The sequence below is a fragment of the Littorina saxatilis genome, linkage group LG4, assembly GCF_037325665.1.
Source record: "Littorina saxatilis isolate snail1 linkage group LG4, US_GU_Lsax_2.0, whole genome shotgun sequence".
NCBI lineage: Eukaryota > Metazoa > Mollusca > Gastropoda > Littorinimorpha > Littorinidae > Littorina > Littorina saxatilis.
In genome coordinates this window covers 4,273,250-4,294,749 of record NC_090248.1, presented here as the reverse complement: position 1 = coordinate 4,294,749, position 21,500 = coordinate 4,273,250, and the positions used below count along the sequence as shown (strand labels likewise).

At 40.5% G+C, this 21,500-nt stretch overlaps 1 long non-coding RNA gene across 1 annotated transcript; it reads right to left on the bottom strand.

Moving 5' to 3' along the window:
• Positions 1-15,600: 15,600 nt before the first annotated feature.
• LOC138965723 (uncharacterized) lies at positions 15,601-18,376 on the bottom strand. The gene is made up of 2 exons (XR_011455497.1): positions 18,341-18,376; positions 15,601-16,997 (listed from the first exon to the last, which is right to left on the bottom strand). It is a non-coding gene; the product is annotated as an uncharacterized lncRNA (long non-coding RNA).
• Between the last annotated feature and the right edge of the window lie 3,124 nt (positions 18,377-21,500).

Genomic DNA, 21,500 nt, shown 5'->3' with positions numbered 1-21,500 from the left:
TTTTTATTTGTCTTTCATATGTTAAGATTTTGTCTGTCACTCAGAAGGTCATGGTAATTTAAATGGCGTCTTTCAGTCACAGATTGTGTTTATTGGCAGTATATGCAGATGCTGAGTACGTTGTTCTTTTTCAACTGATGAAGATGCATACTTCTAACTTGTTCTTGGGTTGTTCCCCTTTTTTTTTATAATTGTGAATGTGATGTATTCAGTTTGCAATTATGATTGTATTTTTTTTCAGCTGACTATGAAGCTTGCTGTCGGAAGGCTAGAAGGCTGGAGTTCTACAGCGATTTCAGCACTTCCTCCGACAGTGGCGAAGATTACAGGGATAGCCAGTCTGCCAGGTAAGTTGTCATCAGTTTCTGGTGTGTTTCCTAAAAATAGCAGGTTATCAGAGCTGCCAGTTGTTGCACTTTCTTCTCAGACTCCATACTTATTTCTGCTTCTCACTCCGTAGCAATACCGGCACGGTTGGCCTAGTGGTAAGGCGTCCGCCCCGTGATCGGGAGGTCGTGGGTTCGAACCCCGGCCGGGTCATACCTAAGACTTTAAAATTGGCAATCTAGTGGCTGCTCCGTCTGGCATTATGGGGTTAGTGCTAGGACTGGTTGGTCCGGTGTCAGAATAATGTGACTGGGTGAGACATGAAGCCTGTGCTGCGACTTCTGTCTTGTGTGTGGCGCACGTTAAATGTCAAAGCAGCACCGCCCTGATATGGCCCTTCGTGGGCGTTAAGCAAACAAACTCCGTAGCGATCAGAACGTAGGTTGGAATGATTGAAGAGTGGCTCTGCAGGCACTTTTGTCATGGTTGTATTCTTTTTGAATTAAGTTCTTTTTATTTGATGTAGCTTTTATGCGGCTGAGTCGTTAATATGAAATTCAACTATACTGTTCCTTTTTTTTTCCTCAGCAAGAAATGTAAAGCATAACAGAAAAAAAAGGAACTAGGTTCACCAAGGGAAATAACCAATTTATCCACGACTGGATTATTCGTAAATCAAATTGGTTCGTTTTGAGTTTTTGCTTTCTCTTCCGTTTGGAGTCGAGTCGTGTCCAATACGCTTGGTTTGCTTCATGTCTCTAACAAGCCAATATTGTGAATTGGAAGTCATTGAACAATGGATCGACTAAAAGTGAAAGCCGGGTTGATGAATGAGTCGACAGGGTTTACAGTATTGGCTTTTACCGGTATTTTACCGGTTGAAATGAGGAAATACCCGGGGAAAATTGGCTGCCGGTTCATTTTTAGAACTACCGGTTTTTTTTCACTGGTAAAGCAATGAAAACCAGTACTCTGAGTTAGACTCTTACTAGTTCCAATGACCAGCTTACCGGTTTTTTTCTGGACAGTTTGCATCAAAAAAGTTTGTGTACCGGTTTGACAAAAATACTAGGCCAAAAAAAAAAAAATGCTTTGGTTACGGTTTTATGGCCAAAAAAAAATAGGGTAGGTAGGTCGATTAAACTTTTTTTTTTTTTTTTTTTTTTTTTTTTTTTTGGTTGGTCCCTCTTGAAATGATAAAAATATTTGTGTATGCAGGATATTCGAGGTATTTTCATATTGGTGTATTTGGAACCACAGATATTAATTACTTTTTCATGTTAAGAAAAGAAAACTGGACATACCCTTTAAACTGTATAGTGCCACTAGTGAACACAGTTTTCGAGAGTCATGCCAAAGTCCAGTTCGAAAGAGTCTTCGGGCTCGGCACTTATTTTCGTCGACCCAACACATTTTATCCCGAACAGTTTGCCGTCCAAAGTTGGATGAAAATCATGAAAAATGTCCACCAAGGTTGCACTCTTCGAGTACCGACTTATCAGTCATGTTTGTTCGATATGAACGCACTTTCCGAATATGATTGCAAAAACGTTCGCGCAACGAACGAATGCACGAGACTGACTTCCCTTGGATATGGGAGTTGTAAAAAGCGGAGTGGTGTCCCTTGTCGGGCTTGTTGTTGTCTGCTCGCCGGCGATCGATGTTTTCTCTGTGCCGTGGTGTTGTCGTTTTTGTGTGTGTGTGTGGTTTTTTTGTGTGTATGTATGTGTTTGGTTCATTTTATTTTTAGCTTTAGGACCAAAAAAAAAGTTTAGGGTCGGCCCAAAAAGTTAGGGTCGGTCGGGAAACCGTAACCAAAGCATTTTTTTTTTTGGCCCTAGCGTCATCACTGGGTTTAGCCTGTGAGAAAAAGGCAATGGGACATTTGTCTCCCTCAACTGGGGCGGGGATATAGCTCAGTTGGTAGTGCGCTGGATTTGTTTTCAGTTGGCCGCTGTCAGCGTGAGTTCGTCCCCACGTTCGGCGGAAATTTATTTCACAGAGTCAACTTTGTGTGCAGACTCTCTTTGGTGTCCGAACATCCCCCGTGTACACTACATTGGGTGTGCACGTTAAAGATCCCACGATTGACAAAAGGGTCTTTCCTGGCAAAATTGCTTCGGCACAGTTAATAATTGTCTACCTATACCCGTGTGACTTGGAATAATAGGCCGTGAAAGGTAAATATGCGCCGAAATGGCTGCAATCTACTGGCCGTATAAAATTCCATCTCACACGGCATCATTGCAGAGCGCCTAGAACTGTACCCACGGAATATGCGCGATATAAGCCTCATATTGATATTGATTGATTGATAAATTCCGATGGGACATAGTCGAAGGCAAAAAGCGTCAAAGATGCATGTACACGTTTTTGAAAATAGTGCAATATGGGGCCATCTGAGAATTAGCCGCTATATCATGTTGTATGTGTGTGTTTGTTTGGGTGTGTGTGTATTCCGATGTAAAGTGTACATTTGGTGGCGCAGTCGAGGTAATCTCAATGCGTCCTTTGACGCACTAAAGGGAATTGTGATGGGACATTTTCGCACTAGTAGATGAAACCCTGAGTCGAGATGGGACTGGTCTCATATTAAACACAACGGCAGCCTCATAGGTGTTATTCGGACAGATATCTTCTTGGCATCTCAGGAAGATTTCATGTCGGCAGGTTTCTGTAGAAAATGAATTTGTTATTTTCATTTAATTCCCTGGAATACTTGGTAACTTTTCTCAGCTCCCTCTAAAATGTGGCTTCCGTGTCTGCTTGAAGTTCAGGTTGTGTTTGGCATTGGTTTTAGACTGATTGGATGGATGTACACTTGTCGCTAAGTGACTTGGAGAGGTGGAATTTCTTGTTAAGATTGAGTATTTAGTCCTTCACCAGTACAACCGAGTTAATTGCAATTGTGGCCAATAGTGAATTTAAGGCCAATGTTTTGCTTGTGGATTAGTTAATGTCCAACTCTGTTTCAATTGCTGTGCAACCCATTGGCTGATAGCTCATTGTTTGGTTGCAATTTTCATAGCATTATATGTCTGTTCTTTTTCAGAGTTGCACCTGTTGTTGTAAGGGAGGGTGAGGTGCACGAAGAGGATCTGGTGTGTGTTGAGCCTGATGAAATTGATGGAAATGCGGAAAAAACTGTTGGTGGTGACGAGGGTATGTGCTGTTACCATGCTTTGTTAGCTATATGCTGAAGCTTATTTCGCGGAAGGCCATTGTTATTTTTACTGGATTTTAATTTTCTTCTCAAACAGTTGTTTTTTAAATCAATTTTACTGTGTGTGAGCGTAGTTGTTTGTTAGACTTGCCTGACAAGTTATGTGATTTACAACTGCTGCTAACCCCGCTAAACCTGTTGGTGTTTATTTCTCTGTGGATGTTTTGTGTGTGTAAATATAAAGGAGGGAGCTGTGTCATCTGACATACATGTGTTGCAGTAGGGATATCTATCTAAATTTGTGAAGATTATTATTTCATGGTTGATTCATTGGTCGTTTTCAGACGGGTCGCGTTTAATCCGTTTGCCAACGCCACCAAGAGTGTCACAGTCGAGAGAGCTTTCTGATTTCCATGCCCAGGATTTTTTGGGTAAGTACAAATGAAGATGTCTTTTTTTGTTCGTTACAGCACACACCCACAACATCGGCTGTCGTCCTATAGCCTATAGGCAGCGAGAGGCTTAATGTATTTGTCATGGCCTGTTTGTATCTGGTCTTAGTAATAGTATTGATATCCAAGTACAATTGCTATAGCTCTGAAATATGCCGACAATTTTTTTCCAGACGAGACACGTTCTTCATCTGGGTCTCCCAGGGTGCAGCCGTCACACGTTCCTGCCGGTAAGTGTAATCCCTTTTGTGTTGATTTATAAACTTTTATGTGTATGCTGAAACGTAGATGTAGAAAGAATTTGTGTTCAAGTGTTGCTGTATCGAGCAAAATCCATCTACATTTTTGGGCATGGGCTAGCAAGGTATACTTGTAGTCTTGGTGATAAAGGGTTTTCAGAGCTGTTTTAGTTTCAGGCCCAAAGATTGACACATTTGTTGTTAACCCTTTAGACGTCTTGTTGTGGATTTATTTATTATCTTGCTAAACTTTGTCTGTGTTCCCTATTTACATTGTTATGTGATGTGATTATATGTTTGCTCACTGACTGCAATTACTGTTCCAGGACGGACACCCCCAAGAGGTCAGGTGCCTAGACTTCACAGGACAGGGTATCCCCTATCTTACCGAGGTGAGCTTTTAAAATGCTTGTCCTTGTGTGGTACTCCTGCTTTTTATGTTTTATTTCCTTCTTAGTATTGCTGCTGAAAATCTGTGATAAACTTTTCTGGTGTTTTGTTTTCACTATTTGACAAATATTTCTGTACAGGCAATGACGACAGCATGGCTGAGTCTGGTGTTGGCCGCATGCGTCATGGGACTGGGAGTAGCCCCCTACCTTGGAGGGGTGAGTAGTGTTTGTTGTTTATTATGACACGTTTTAGGGAGGAAAGATCGCCACTCTACAAAACAGTTGACTGTCATTTGTAATTGTTTGTAGAAAGGTTATTTCCATACTACGTGTCTTTAAAAAGAAAAGTGATTTTGAGGGCAGATCTTTGTGATACCATTTATACGAAAAGAAAGACCATTCGTTCCCCTGTCATGGTTTGCAAAAGGCAGTGATTGTACAGTGGAACCTCATACACTGACACCCCTCAAATTCACTTTAATCAAGGTTTTTGCTTTTGAATGGGCACATAATCGAAATTGTTCATACAGAACACATTTTATGTGGCGTTTGGAATTACTATCAAATTTGTATCCATAATAGTCATTTGTTTCCTGGTAAAAGTCTGTTGTAGGTTCCTCTGTATAGTCACTACCTGATGTAAACTCAATCTGTTTGCTGAGAGGAGGATGCATGGCCTTTTCGGTCATAGAATTGGTTTTACAATAAACAGCCTTATCACAAAGATCTGATCTCGAACACATCAGCCTAAATTTTGTATGAGAGGTAATATATAGTGGAAACCATGTAAATGAGTGGTATTTCTTCATTGCACTGTGCATACTGCTTTTCTTGCTCATACTTGGAATAATAGGCCGTAAAAAGTAGGATATGCGCCGAAATGGCTGCGATCTGCTGGTCGATGTGAATGTGTCATGTATTGTGTAAAAAAAAAAATCCATCTCACACGGCATAAATAGATCTCTGCGCCTTGAGTCCGAGTCTGGAGATACGCGCGCGATATAAGTAATAAGACTTCATATATAATAATACTTTGTCACAGGACAGGGTATCCCCTATCTTACCGAGGTCTGCTTTTTATGTTTTATTTCCTTCTTGGTATTGCTGCTGAAAATCTGTGATAAACATTTCTGGTGTTTTGTTTTCACTATTTGACAAATATTTCTGTACAGGCAATGACGACAGCATGGCTGAGTCTGGTGTTGGCCGCATGCGTCATGGGACTGGGAGTAGCCCCCTACCTTGGAGGGGTGAGTAGTGTTTGTTGTTTATTATGACACGTTTTAGGGGGGAAAGATCGCCACTCCACAAAACAGTTGACTGTCATTTGTAATTGTTTGTAGAAAGGTTATTTCCATACTACGTGTCTTTAAAAAGAAAAGTGATTTTGAGGGCAGATCTTTGTGATACCATTTATACGAAAAGAAAGACCATTCGTTCCCCTGTCATGGTTTGCAAAAGGCAGTGATTGTACAGTGGAACCTCATACACTGACACCCCTCAAATGTTTCTGCTTTTGAATGGGCACATAATCGAAATTGCTCATACAGAACACATTTTATGTGGCGTTTGGAATTACTATCAAATTTGTATCCATAATAGTCATTTGTTTCCTGGTAAAAGTCTGTGTTGTAGGTTCCTCTGTATAGTCACTACCTGATGTAAACTCAATCTGTTTGCTGAGAGGAAGATACATGGCATTTTCGGTCATAGAATTGGTTTTACAAGAAACAGCCTTATCACAAAGATCTGATCTCGAACACATCAGCCTACATTTTGTATGAGAGGTAATATATAGTGGAAACCATGTAAATGAGTGGTATTTCTTCATTGCACTGTGCATACTGCTTTTCTTGCTCATACTTGGAATAATAGGCCGTGAAAAGTAGGATATGCGCCGAAATGGCTGCGATCTGCTGGTCGATGTGAATGTGTGATGTATTGTGTAAAAAAAAATTCCATCTCACACGGCATAAATAGATCCCTGCGCCTTGAGTCCGAGTCTGGAGATACGCGCGCGATATAAGACTTCATATATAATAGTACTTTGGTTAAGCTTTCCCCATCAATCACCATCACCCTTTTTCCACCTTTTGTCTGCACTGTCTCACATTTTGTCTTTTATTTGTTTAGATTCTACATCTGACCCAGCATATGTTCAGATCCTCTCGAAACTTGGTGATTTGTGCCATGAAGTACGACGTCTTGCCACTGCCATGATGCAGCTACAACAACAACTCAAGGATGGAGCAAACCAGCCCGGCCCGGCTGCTGACAGGACCCCAACTCTCCCCCAGGATCTGGTATTTCCTTTGGGCGAACTAGACCACATGACTGATTTGGAAGGCCGGCTGCAAGATGCTGGCATCAGGAACACAGTGGTAATTTCTGGTCATATTGGTTGAATGTGTCTCTGTGGCTGATGTGTGAATTCCTTGTGTGGCTCGCAGGGATGGCCAAATCAGATATTAACTTGTCAGCCAGGCCAATGGAGTCACTTGCCCGCTAGAAATTCCACAAGCCCTGTAATAAGCAGGCTAACTTACAATGAAAGTGTATGTATGCATGATTGTCAGATCTATATATGTACACCCTAAATATATGTGGTTCGGTCGACAACTGTTGTTTCGACTTTAGCAACGATGTGCCACACCAAACTGCGTTTTTTGTTCCTGTGTTCTTAAAAACTGTGTTTAAAAACCTACCATTGTCTTCCCATCCACGAAACGTACCCTCTCAGTCAGTTGAGTTGCACAAGAATCCAGCTGCCATTACCTCAGACAAACAGCAAGAAACACATGGCCGATCAGTTCAAATCAGTTCAACCACAGTCGCAGCGAAAGTCAAACTGATGTGTATGTTATGCAGTGTCCGCTCCATATGATTGTTACTTTCAGAAATATACACATTGCAGTTACTGATTTGTTGCTGCAATGCTGGATTGCTTGCCCCGAGTGTTAGCCGACAACATATTTTGCTTGAGGTCACATGTTTTGCTTGAGGTTGAGGGCATAGCTGCATGTGAAACTGAAAGTGAATCTTAACTCCGATGTGCAGATTTCAACTACATAAAGTTGTATTGATTAGACACAGCGTAACATACATATTGGAGGTAGTTATTCACTAGGATCTGGGTTTTAACTGGTCGACCATGTGTTTGTCTAACGTTTTCAAATCAGGGATTTTTTTCTTAGAAAAATTGTATTTTTTTCTTTAAGACTGTTTGAATAAAAAAAATATTTAAATTTCAGACTGCAGCTCTTGCGTTGGAGGGTGGGGAGACCCCTTCAAAATTTCTGAAGGCTACGCTTCGTAAAGTACTGGCTCCGCCTCTGGCTCGAAGATATAACAACCACGGACAGAAGAACAAGCTCCCCTTCAAAAACTTAACCCTGAAAAGGGTTATGTATGGTGAGTTCAATTGATTTATTACTTTCGTTTCTTGTTATACATTTGATTTAGGATAGTGATGTGTATGTAGAGCGACTCGGAGAAAAGTACTGGACCGTTCTTTACATACAATTCTCCCAGGTGGTACCCTCAGGCGTTTTTTTTCTTCATTTTGTTGGTAAATATGGCAAAACAAAAAAATATGTTGGTTTAGGGTAACCTGACCGACCCTATTTTCCCCGCCGACCCTAAAACTTTTTTTGGCACATTTTGCGAGACTAATGGTGCAGTCACACGCTTCATTTCCTAAAACTTACAGTCAGACTGGCGACTGAGTCTTAGAAAAGAGCTAAGACAAAGCTACGACTCTCTCTTACGAGATTTCCTTGTAGCTTTGAGCGTTAGAACTTGTTCTATCCCCGCAATACTGCCGTGGAGCAATCGTAGCACAAAGCCAATCAGAACGTTTTGTTGCGGCCTTCCCGCCGTGACTTGTTAAAGTGGCAGACAACGTCTCTTCGTCGTTTCAAAACTTTTTGGAAGAACAGTTTCTTACTCTTGCAACTGTCTGTGAACTTAATTTCTCGCTATGGCATAATGCTAAACGGTATTTTTCGGAAAGGTAGAGCGATGTTCGAACATTAGCGTCTGCTCGCTTTCAGCGCGTTTGCAATGTTCACTTTGATACGTCACCTCTGCCCCGGTCGCGTTGAGTTAAGTTATCCTTCGTTCATCGTGTGACGGGTCAATGGCCTTCGATTTGATCTGTGATCGGCCCCCGTTCGGATTGGGGGAATAAATCTCACGATTAAATCGCCCGTGTGATTCCAACTTATGGAAAGTAGCCTCCTTTAAAAACTCAACTGGGGCGGGAATGTAGCTCAGTCGGTAGCGCGCTGGATTTGTATCCAGTTGGCCGCTGTCAACGTGAGTTCGTCCCCACGTTCGGTGAGAGATTTATTTCTCAGAGTCAACTTTGTGTGCAGACTCTCCTCGGTGTCCGAACACCCCCGTGTGTACACGCAAGCACAAGACCAAGTGCGCACGAAAAAGATCCTGTAATCCATGTCAGAGTTCGGTGGGTTATAGAAACACGAAAATACCCAGCATGCTTCCTCCGAAAACGGCGTGTGGCTGCCTAAATGGCGGAGTAAAATAAACGGTCATACATGAAAAATTCCACTGGTGCAAAAAACACGAGTGTACGTGGGAGTTTCAGCCCACGAACGAAGAAGAAGAAGAAGAAGAGAAAAACTCAACTAAATCTTTTTTAAATTAAAAAAAAAAGCCGACCTACCGACACTTATCTTTTTTGGTCACATTACCCTACACCAATGTATATTTTTGTTTGGCCTAACCTGTCTTTGATGATAGCATATCCAGCTTTTTGTGAAAGTTGATGGCACTGTGGACGGGACATTTTGAAAACCTCCAGTCCTATGCGCATGTGATCAGCAATGTCAGAAACTAGGGACCTCCCATTAATGTTGTGGATCGTCCATAATTGGGCAGCCTGCTTCATTCCTCTGATTTGGTTGGTTACGTTTCTTTATCTTTCTGTTTGCAGCTGCAGTTAGACGTACATTTGCCAATGCCACAGAACAGGAGCTGGACGCGGCCCTTGCTAATTGGCTGACATCGCAACGGGACAGGCAGATGCCACAGCAGCCTGGTCTTCAAGGACAAGGGAACGCTAATCAGGAGCATTTGTAGGGACATGCAGTAAGCTACGGCTGCCTAGAGTGTAATTTATTATACAGTTTGTCTATGAAATATTCAGAACGTTGCCTCCAATTTCAAACCAGTAGTTGCTATTACAGGGAAAGACATCCTTTTCTCTTCTTCTTCAGCGTTCCTAATCCTTTTCTCTGAAGAGAAGCTTTTTTTTTTTAAGCCAGTTTTGTGAAAACGTACACATAAAATACTTGCCTTTTTTGATCATCTATTGTCATCTCCAGAATCAGTATATATATGAAAGAACATGGTATTAAAAGTTCAGTATTTCAAGCACATGGTTCACGCAAAAATATCACAAGTTCGTAGGGAAAGTCTCAGGGCTAGGAAGGCAAGGATGCATCCTCTGTGTCAATCATTATTGCCACTCAATACTTTGAGGAGACAAACCCAATGCTGGCGTGTCGAAGAAGATAGCCACAGCGGGCTTGTCAAGTCAAAGTATCATACCATATCCTCAGCATATTATCAGTTACTATCCCAATGTATGCCAGCCGGTCTAAGAACTCTTTAAACCCTAATAGTCAGTCAGCCAGTGCAATTACGTACAGATCATCCCCTGTAATCTTTAGAATTAGTATTTGTGTAAGAACATGGTTTTAAAAGGAAGTTGAGCATTTCCAGCTCAATGTGCAGGAAAAATATCCCAATCCCACAGGGAAAGTCCAAGGGCTAGAAAAACACAAAGAAAAGCATGAATCGTCTGGCGTGTCGAACAGGACAGCCACAGCGAGCTTGTCAGGTCAAAGTATCATACCGAATCCTCAGCAAATTATGAGTATTTATGAAAGAATATAATTTTTTTTTAAAGTTCAGCATTTTGTGCACAAAAAAGATCCCAAGTTTGCAGAGAAAGTCTAAGGGCTAGAAAAATTAGAAGACAAGGATGCATCCTCTGATTATCATGATCGATTCTTTGATGAGAGAAACCCAATTCTGGCATGTCGAAGAAGACTGCCACAGCGGGCTTGTCAAGTCAAAGTATCATATATTCTCAGCGAATTACAAATAACTATCGATCCCTATGTAGGCTAACTGGACTAAGAGGATGTTAAACCCTAATAGTCAGTGCAGAAGGCCTTTTTAACCATCCACTTTAATTACAGAATCAGTATTTGTGTAAGAATATGATTTTGAAAGAAAGTTCAGCATTACCTGCTTACATGAGCACGTAAAAGTTAGCAAGTTTACAGGGAAAGTCTCAGGCAAAGCCCAGTTAAAACATTTGTTTTAATATCGTGTCACAAACAAAATTGGTTTGTTGATTTTCTTGTTTTTTTGCTTGACCACTGGAACCAATTATATTTAATCATAAATAAATTTAAAAAATGTATGCAAAGCTGTCTGTTTCACTTGATGTGACACTGAATTTGCACAACCTTTTGGCGCTAGGGTGTCTTGTGGCGGTCATTATCAAACTAAGAATGACAAGATAGTTATTTGATTTTTCAAGTAGAGAAAACTGTCTTCTTTAATTATGTACGAGAAATCTGTTCTGTGTACTATAAGTACAGTTACTGGAAGCGAGGTATTATACTTTTCAATAATTGTTAGACACATGTCATATGCATTTAGGGCACAGATGTCCCTTTGTTTATCTGATCTCGAAACGGCACTCTGCCTCATTTGATGCTCACTGTGTATATTTTTTAAAAATTATTCCTCCCATTTATGCATATGTAATAATTTTGATCGTTATAATAGACCGATTAATAGATTTTGCGAAATGTTCATCATGTCCATTGATTTTGTTTTGTTTTGTGTGTGTAATTGTAAGGCACTTATGCATTGCTGACTAGTTATACTTCTAGCAGTAGCATCGCAACAAAAGCTACAGTACAGGGCATAAGACGACTCCCTGTTTTTTGTGAAACTTGATTTTAATTCCTATATTTTTTTATGAAAATGTACTCAATGTAGTCAATGTGTAATTTTGTGATACAGTATTCTTAAAGCATTTCAAATGCAGCTACAGGATAGGGCACTATTAAGGTTACTCTCCTGTGATGTTGACCATTTTTTAATGTGCTCAGTGATTTTGACCTTTTTAATAATTGACTATATAATTATGTACAAAATATAAAAGCACTTTGCTAGACAATGAGTATTTGTTGGTGATACTTCAAACATTGGAGCTACAGGATAGGGCACTATTAAGGTGACTCTCCAGTGATTTTGACTTTGTTTTATGACTGTATATAATTATGTACACAATATAAGGGCACTTTGCTAGTCCCTGAGTATTTTTTTGTGATACTTCAAGCATTGCAGCTACAGGATAGGGCACTATTAAGGTGACTCTCCAGTGATTTTGACCTTTTTTTAATGTGCTCAGGGATTTTGAACTTTTTATTATGACTGTATATAATGTACAAAATATAAGAGCACTTTGTTAGTCCTTGAGTATTTTTTGGTGATACATCAAGCATTGCAGCTACAGGATAGGGCACTATTAAGGTGACTCTCCAGTGATTTTGACCTTGTTTTATGTGACTGTATATAATTATGTACAAAATATAAGAGCACTTAGCTAGTCCCTGAGTATTTTTTGGGGATACTTCAAACATTGCAGCTACAGGATAGGGCACTATTAAGGTGACTCCAGTGATTTTGACCTTTTTTTATGTGCTCAGGGATTTTGACCTTTATGACTGTATACAGTATAGTATAACTATGTACAAAATGTACGAGCACTTTGCTAGTCCGAGTATTTTTTTGTGATACTTCAAGCATTGCAGGATAGGGCACTATAGGTGACTTTCCAGTGATTTTGACTTTTTTTTATGTGACCGTAAACAAGTGATATTGACCTTTTGAATGTGACTACGTGTATATGCAGAAAGTGAGAGCTCTTTGAAAGTAGATGTGAATTTTTGTGAAACTACAATCCTTGCAAATGCAGCAACAGGAGAATGCACATAAGTGAATCACTGTATTGTGAGATTCTAATTCTTGTTTATGTGCTCCTGTAATTTTTGTTAAATAGTTTTCATATTATGTTTTTTAAGCATTTGCGGGTACTTTTTTTGTGTTAGTTTTTTAAACTATAGTATACTTTAAAGCCTTTTTTTCCCTTAATGTGCATGTGTGTTTGGCTGACTTGGGAGTATTATTCCTGCTGTGACTTTGTCTCATTGATTCCTTACGGAGAACAGATACAAGTTGGCTTATTATTATGATATTCAATATAAAGTATGATCTTCAGACTGTTGTTTTGTCTTTTGTTGTGTAAATGTGTGATTGAGTGTGTGTCTGTGAGGTTCGAAGTATCGGTTAAACATATGACGAAGAGATGTCATTCAAACAGTAAACATATGACATATAGCTGACAATGTCATTTGTGATATGGCAAACAAATGATTTACATATGTCGGTGTCACTTGTAATGTGGTGTAAATGAGGATTTCATATGACAATGTCACTTGTGATGTGGCAAACTAGTGTTTTTGACATGTCATTTTCACCTAAAAACCATATGGTATCCATTCCAAAACCATTTGCAATTTATCTATGACTGACATATGGTTTTACTATATGATTTCCACATGCCATGTCATATGTTTGTCATATGCTGGGCATATTTCTCTGCTGCCTGGGTCTCTCTCTCTCTCTCTCTCTCACGGTTCTGTGTAGATGGCCGTCTGTGTAAGAATTAGGGAGTATCGTCCCTTGATCCCACTCGCGATACTCGTTGAACATGCCTTTGACCATGCAGTCGCTTCAGCCAGCGAAATATCTCGACTCCGCTCTTTAAATCCATGCAGAATGTGCGTATCGTATGAAGTGTTCTTTATTTTCTTAATATTGACACATGTAGGCCTGTACCTATACGTGATATTGACTTTGACACCACAAAATATTTCAGTCGTATGTTGAAAAAAGTAGTCCATCTGTAAACTCTGAATATGCAGATGACCTCTATAAATTATTCAATTGTACTCTGAAATCAAAGACAAAGACCAATGACAGTTGCGATCGAAACTCGGTGGTGATGGGATATCCATATGGTTGTGATAGAATATTCAGAATAATCACCTCCTCAGCTAACAGAGACAAAGAGGCAGGTCATGGGATACATTATGACAGTAAGCGTAGAGTCACGGTGCTGCCTAGCCACGTAGTCTCAAACCAAATTGGAAATCTTTAGCATCACCATTATAACCGGCATCCTCATCTCATTATTCATCCAAAATAATCAATTGTCTTTGCTCTTGTGGCCCTTCACGCCCGGAGCTATCATGGTGACCTTGGTCTCGGTGTTCCTGTTCCATCCTTCCCTGAAAAGTAGTTCTGCTGTCAGTCTTCAACGTGTGACGTTCTGGTGGGGGTCGACGGAGGGACGTAGTGGCGGTATGCTCTCTGGAGGGGACGCTCACTCGTCTGTCTCCGCGATTTAACAGTCAATGTCGTTAGTAGGGGGCATAGTGGTCTGGGTGGCCGAGTGGTAACGCACTTGCGCTCGGAAGCGAGAGGTTGCGAGTTCGACCCTGGGTCAGGGCGTTAGCAATTTTCTCCCCCCTTTCCTAACCTAGGTGGTGGGTTCAGGTGCTAGTCTTTCGGATGAGACAAAAAACCGAGGTCCCTTCGTGTACACTTCATTGGGGTGTGCACGTTAAAGATCCCACGATTGACAAAAGGGTCTTTCCTGGTAAAAATTGAATAGGCATAAGATAAAAATGTCCATCAAATACCCGTGTGACTTGGAATAAAGGCCGTGAAAGGTGAATGCTCGCCCTAATAGGCTTGAGGTTTGCTGGTCGATGTGAATGCGTGATATATTGTGTAAAAAATTCCATGTCACACGGCATTAATACTTATTGTAAAGCGCATTGAGCATATATATGATTATGCGCTAAAGCAAATGTCCATTATTATCATTATTATCGATAGTAGGCAGTGGGCTGCGTCCGTTGGCTCGGGACAGAACCACTACTGAACACCGTCGAAGTGACTCGGCAGCAGTGCAGTGTCATCTTCAGAGAGTAGCCCACCGCAGCGACCCGACATCCGTCCCTGGAGCGTCTGTAAAATCGGTAAGTCTCACTGGGCGAAAAGTGGCGTTTTGTATCTTACAAAACTACTCAAAATCCCAACAAAACTTCAAGTTTCAATGGGTTTATCACATTTTGGTGTTCACGACAACGCCAGATTTTGATTGGATTTTGTTGAAGTTATCGCAGCGAAATTGCCTGGAATTTCAGCGCGTTTTGCGACGGTCAAAACATCATGTTAAACCATGTTACAGCATGTCTGTAACATGCAAAAATTCCAAGTTTTGATGGCATTAAAGCTTTGGTTTAACGCCAAGTAACATCATGTTATCGTAGACTTAACTTGCAAAACTGCTTGTTTTGGTGGTGTTACAGCTTGCTTGTAATGTGATTAACATCATGTTATCGTAGACTTAACTTGCAAAACTGCTTGTTTTGGTGGTGTTACAGCTTGCTTGTAATGTGATTAACATCATGTTATCGTAGACTTAACTTGCAAAACTGCTTGTTTTGGTGGTGTTACAGCTTGCTTGTAATGTGATTAACATCATGTTATTGCTGGTATAACATGCAAAACCCCATGTTATGTTGGTGTTAAAGCTTGCTCAAATGCCTATTAACTCCATGTTATGTTGGTGTTAAAGCTTGCTCAAATGCCTATTAACACCATTTTAGTTGGTGTAAGGCTTGATTATTAATGTAAAAAAACACCATGTTATGACGTTCACATAATTGTTTTCCACTGGATGGAATTTTGTGGAAAAGAAAGCATGTTGTTTGGGAATTGTGTGCGGGTTTCATGCTTGGATATTGCACTATGCTGACTTGTCACAGGTCAATTTACATTTAACAATATTAGTTTTCAAATGCATCATCCTTCACACATTATGTAAACATCTTTAACATTAACACTTTGGTTGTAAAATGATTGCACTTTATTCAAACAGGACAAAAACAAAAATGCTGATTCACAATGTACAATAGCAAAGGACTATTTTGAGTGGAGACAGTGTTCATCCACACTATAGATGCCCTGTGAAAACATTGGCCATAGATATATGTGAATTACTTCCCTTGGGTATGAACATTTATGAATGATTAAATGGGTGAAAGAAGGCCACACAAAATGAAAATCAGTAAATAACAAAATCACTTCCCTTGTGAGTAAGAACAGTCATACCATGTTCCAACTTTTTGCTAAAAATTCGCCCACAATGTGACCTTCAAAGTTAAAAAGGGGTAACTGAACTTCATGTTTGGATGTCATGGAGTCATGGAGTCCAACATGAAGAAATGTATAAGAACACAAGAATGTATGCATGACAAAGAACAAATGTTTATTTTTGAATGTTTTATGTATGTTATTATTACGGACACAAAAGCTCAGCAATGCAATTTCTCTTTTAGAGATTAATAAAGTTATTTTATTGTATTGTATTGTATTGTATGTCAGTAAATTTTGAAAGCCCTAGATTCATAAACATCTGAAAACTGCTCAACGTCTTTGCATCACGGCACATTAATAAAAGTAAGAGTTAGTAAGACTGGCCTAACTGCTATGGTGAGGCAGTAATAACTCGTTGATGAAGAATTATTTGAATTCTGAATTTCGAACAAACAAATACAGTGTCCTTCCAAACACCCTTTTCAGGCCTCCAAGAATAAAAAAATAAGCTGGACTTAAAAAGGAGGAAATCTGCTTAATATCTAGGTAAATGTACAACAGGTTGTGAACAGAAAATCCAAAAATGTAAGGTCTGAAAAGCGGGGAAGTTTGAAAAGGGGGGAAGGGGGGGACCTAAAATGTGACGATCATAACAACCATAATTTATCTAACAAAGTTCATTCTGAAATCTTCTTCAGCGTTTGATTATGGAGAGACTAAATCCTCAGTTCAGATGTGGTCTTAACTCCTTGTCTCCCAGGTACACACAGTCACTATGTACATTGCATCTGTTATCATTCGGCACATATCCGCATCCTGCTTAGACTGTTAGCTTCAGTCGCTTCCTGTAACGTTGATCTAACGCCAGGATTCTAGCCTGTTGATACAGTTTCTACAATTCTGAGTGACCTGCTGCAGCACAGCTGGTCTCGGCTTAAAAAATCTTGGTCAACATAGATGGGGTACAAAGTGTTAAAATAAAGCGTCCTTCCAAAGTTGATGACAGGTCCCCAGAGTATTCACAAAATTATATGGTACTGGAACTGGAAGCCTTGCACGGCGACGAAAAAGATGTCCACGCCTACATGAAGAAGCATCCTTCACGGCTTCAGCGGAAACAGTCGGCTGGGGATGAGGACAGCACCTATGTAAAAAATATAGACAAGAACAAAAATATATGTCAATGGGAAAACAAAGAAACAAGTAGAGAAGGACCTCCCCACCTTTACACAGTGAAAATGAAAAACACATGTAAATGTACTTATGTTTTAAATCTCCCCCCCCCCCCCCAATTAAGACCAATTATCCAAGATATTTTTCAGTCCTCAAAGGAGAATTTTACTGTTCTCACAGAACCCTGAAGAAAACTGAGCTGTGCTAATATATTACATAACTGCAAACATCCCTCAAATTCAATATTGCAAGCCACTATACATTCCTCATAAAGGCACTTCATGCTCACGTGTGAAAACTAACATAAGTTTACAAGTGTGTATCTACTTATAATAATAATAATAATAACGGGCATTTATAAAGCGCCTTATCAGAAGTTCAAAGCGCGTGACAACAATACGTGTATAAAAAATTCATACAATCACTGTCAGATTCAAACAACACATCATGCACATCTCACATCCCCAGACTCTATGCTAAGGCCAAAAAAAAAGAAGTCTGTTTACGGTATCCCGACCGACCCTATTTTTTTGCGCGACCCTAGACTTTTTTTTGGCATTTGGGGAAGAAAAACAAAAAATCAAAATTTTAAAACAAAGTTTGTTTTTTGGCAAAATAATTTGATGTTTTTTGGAGGAAAAAAAAATCCCGACCTACCGACCCTATTTTTTGGGCCGATGTTACCGTAAACAGACTATTTTTTTGTTTGGCCTAAGGAACTATCCGTAATGTTGTTGGAACAAGTGAGTTTTCAAATTGGACAGATGAAATGTATGGAGAGTGACGTAATAGAAAGGGGAGTGAATTCCATAACTGAGGGCCATGATATGAAAACGTGCGGAAGCCATGAGCCTTGCGTTTAAAGCAACCTTGACGGAGAAGTCGAGCATCAGCAGAAGAATGAAGGGTGCGAGAGGGAGTGTAGAGGGAGACCAGTTCCGAAAGATAGGCAGGTGCCGATTCAGAGATGATCTTGTAGCAGAAGCAGGCAGCTTTATACCTAATACGTTGAGACACAGGAAGCCAGTGAAGTTCTTTCATGAGAGGAGTGCTGCAGAGTGTTGTACTTTTTGCAAGGGTTGGAGAGTGGAGTCAGGGCAGCCTATGAGAAGGGATTTGCTGTAATCTAATCTACACAGAATGCAGGATGTAACGAGAGTTTTAGTGGCATCAACAGTCAGAAATGTTCTTGTGGAACCTATTCTTCTAGTTCTAATGTAGTACCTGTTTGTAGTGAACTCACCAGCAGGAGTATTGCATACATAATTACGCATTACTGAATTAAAGTAACTATTTTCAAAGCTTCTCGCTTACCTTGGAATAGTGTCAAGCAGCTTATGTTGTGTCTAGACTGAGACCTGTGGCACTTACTTCTGTTTGTATGAAAGTCTTTGAGAGAGTTGTTTTGTTCAAATTGAGTGATTGTGTGAAAGATTTTATTGATCCATGTCAGTTTGCATACAGGAAAAACAGGAGTGTTGATGATGCTGTGTTGAATGTTTTAAACAAGATCTACTCTCATTTAGAAAAGCCTGGCTCTTATATTCGCTTGATGTTCTTTGATTTTTCCAGCGCTTTTAATACTATACAGCCTCATTTAATGGCGGAGAAGCTTTTTAGCATGAATGTCCCAGCAGCCACCATCCTCTGGGTTATGGACTACCTGACAAACAGGCCACAGTATGTTAGGGTGGGGGGGCAATCAGTTTCAGACACAATCTGCACAAACACAGGGGCACCACAAGGCACAGTACTCTCACCTTTTCTTTTTTCTCTCTACACAGCAGATTTCAGAAGTTCTAGTGACTCCTGCCCCATAACCAAGTTTGCTGACGACACTGGACTGACCGGACTGCTGACTGTTGACGACGACTCTGACTACAGGCAGGAGGTAGATAGGTTTGTGGGGTGGTGTGAAAACAACTATTTAGAGCTTAATGTGGGGAAGACAAAGGAAATGATAATGGACAACAGGAGGGGGGAACATGTACACAGGGAGATAGTGATCAAGGGGGAGGTCGTAGAGAAGGTAGAGCAGTATAAGTATTTGGGGGTGATTATAGACAATAAGTTGACATGGAAACCAAACTCTGATGCCCTTGTGAAGAAACTCCACTCTCGCCTGTACTTTTTGAGAAAACTCAGGTCTTTTAACATCAGACAAGAAATCCTTCAGATGTTTTACACTTCAACGTGCAATAGTGTGTTGTACTTTGGCTCCGTGTGTTGGGGTGGCAACATCAACAAGCAAGACAGGGATAGATTAGATAAATTCATCAGGAAAGCAAGTGGGGTGGTTGGGAGGAAGCAGGACAATTTCACATCAACACATGAACGACGACTGACTGACAAGTTACAGAAGATTTTGGCTGACGACTCGCACCCACTCAGACCGGAATTTGACAGTAGACGGACAGACAGGAGCAACAGATTCAGACAACCAACCGCAAGATCCACACGCTACAGAAATTCGTTCATTCCATCTGCAATTCACATCTTCAATTCTCAGGTGGGGCGGTAGATGCTGGTGTTGTCGCTCTGATGCACGGGGTCAGTGTTCTGTATTGTTTCAGTATTGTTGATTTTGTTTTGCATTCTACTCTCTTAATCTTAGACAATATGTGATAACCGGCAAGGTGCTGACTTTCTTTTGTGCATTGTTGATGGTGAATGCATGTTAATTTATTTTTAATATACTTTCTTATGTGATAACCAATGTGCTATATTTTCTCAGGACAAAGAACAAATGTTTATCTTGAATGTTTTATGTATGTTATTATTACGGACACAAACGCTCAGCAATGTAATTTCTCTTTTAGAGATTAATAAAGTTATTGTATTGTATTGTATTGTATTGTAGATCAGCAATCAGATCTTCACACTCAGCCTGCACTTGCTGAAAACTGGACATGCCTGTATCTCAATCAAGCTGTTGTTGCGGAGACAACGGAATCATGCTCAAGTCAGGTCCAACTGAAATAAAAGCATATTGTTAGCTGATAAATGATTTGATCAAGCAAAACCATGCGGTATTTTTTTAATAAAATATTTTGTATACCCCGCTAATGCAAAAATAATGTACTTATTTACTATTAGCATTAATTTTAGCTGGTCATTCAAACCAGAGCTTGTTCTAGAACTCCACAAGAACAACAATGGCAGTTGGCAATGGCACTGGCAGAATACAGATCAAAACAATATTAGTATTAGCCTCACCAAGGGTTGACTTCCCATCAAAATGAATGACGGACTGAATCAAACTTCAGAGACATTACAATTTTTCACAACGATTTTTTCAGCAAACAGCCATGTTTTAATACCTGTACAAATGTATCAGTGATATCACTATGAGTATGACAGTGTGGTAAGCTTACCGACGATTCGTTCAGTATAGTCTTTCTATGTAAGTAGTGGTCCAGTGAACGATACCTTCCGCCTGTGGTTCGAGACAGAGATTAAGTTGAAACTTAATTCGAGAAGCCAAACACTGACGAATACTTACGTATTTTGAGCAAAACCCACGCACGTCGACCACAAGTTGATGTCTGCTGGAGTACGTAATCATAACGTAGAGGACAACAGTTTCACTTGGCTGGCTTCGGTTATTCCCACCTGTATCTGTTCCTTGCTGTTCTCCAAGAGACACCATGGTGCAGCAAGCTGAAGGGTGTCCTGTCAGGAGCAGGAGGTGGGGGGCAACTGACCTGCAGCAGAATTCAAATCAATTAGTCAAGTCACTATGACATATCTTTATTGTTATCGCCACACGACGGGCGCTGTGGCGGGGTGGTAAGACGTCGGCCTCGTAATCGGAAGGTCGAGGGTTCGAATCCCGGCTGCGGCCGCCTGGTGGGTTAAGAGTGGAGATTTTTCCGATCTCCCAGGTCAACTTGTGTGCAGACCTGCTAGTGACTTATCCCCCTTCGTGTGTACAGTAGTCCCTTCCATTTCCGGCCCTTTCGTGGGCGTGAACCTACCCGGAGCGGCCAGCTTTCCCATGACTAATGAGTTTTCCTTCTATAATTGACTCTTAAGGCCCCCCCAAAAAATAGGTGTGGTTACGGTAACATAGCCAAAAAGAATAGGGTAGGTAGGTAGGCAATCACTTTTTTTTTTTTTACTTTTTTTTCTAATGTGTACAAATTAAACCTACTTGACAGGGAAATAAGTGTGCGACTCGGGCGCTTTTGCTTTCATTGCGTTTTCTGCACTCGGTTTTGTTTTTGTTTTTTGTGACAAATGTAATAAAAAGTTATAGGATCGGCCCCTAAAAATAGGGTAGGTCGGGTTACCGTAACCACACCTATTTTTTTTTTAGGCCTAATGGCCGTTAACCTGTCTGACGCGGTCAACGGTCACTGATTTTTGCCCTAAGGTGCCCCTCTTACTCGACAGGAGCGGCCACTTAACGGCCACTTGTCACTTTCGCGGGCGAGCGCCTGTGGTGTGTGTGTGTGTGTGTTGTGTGCACAGA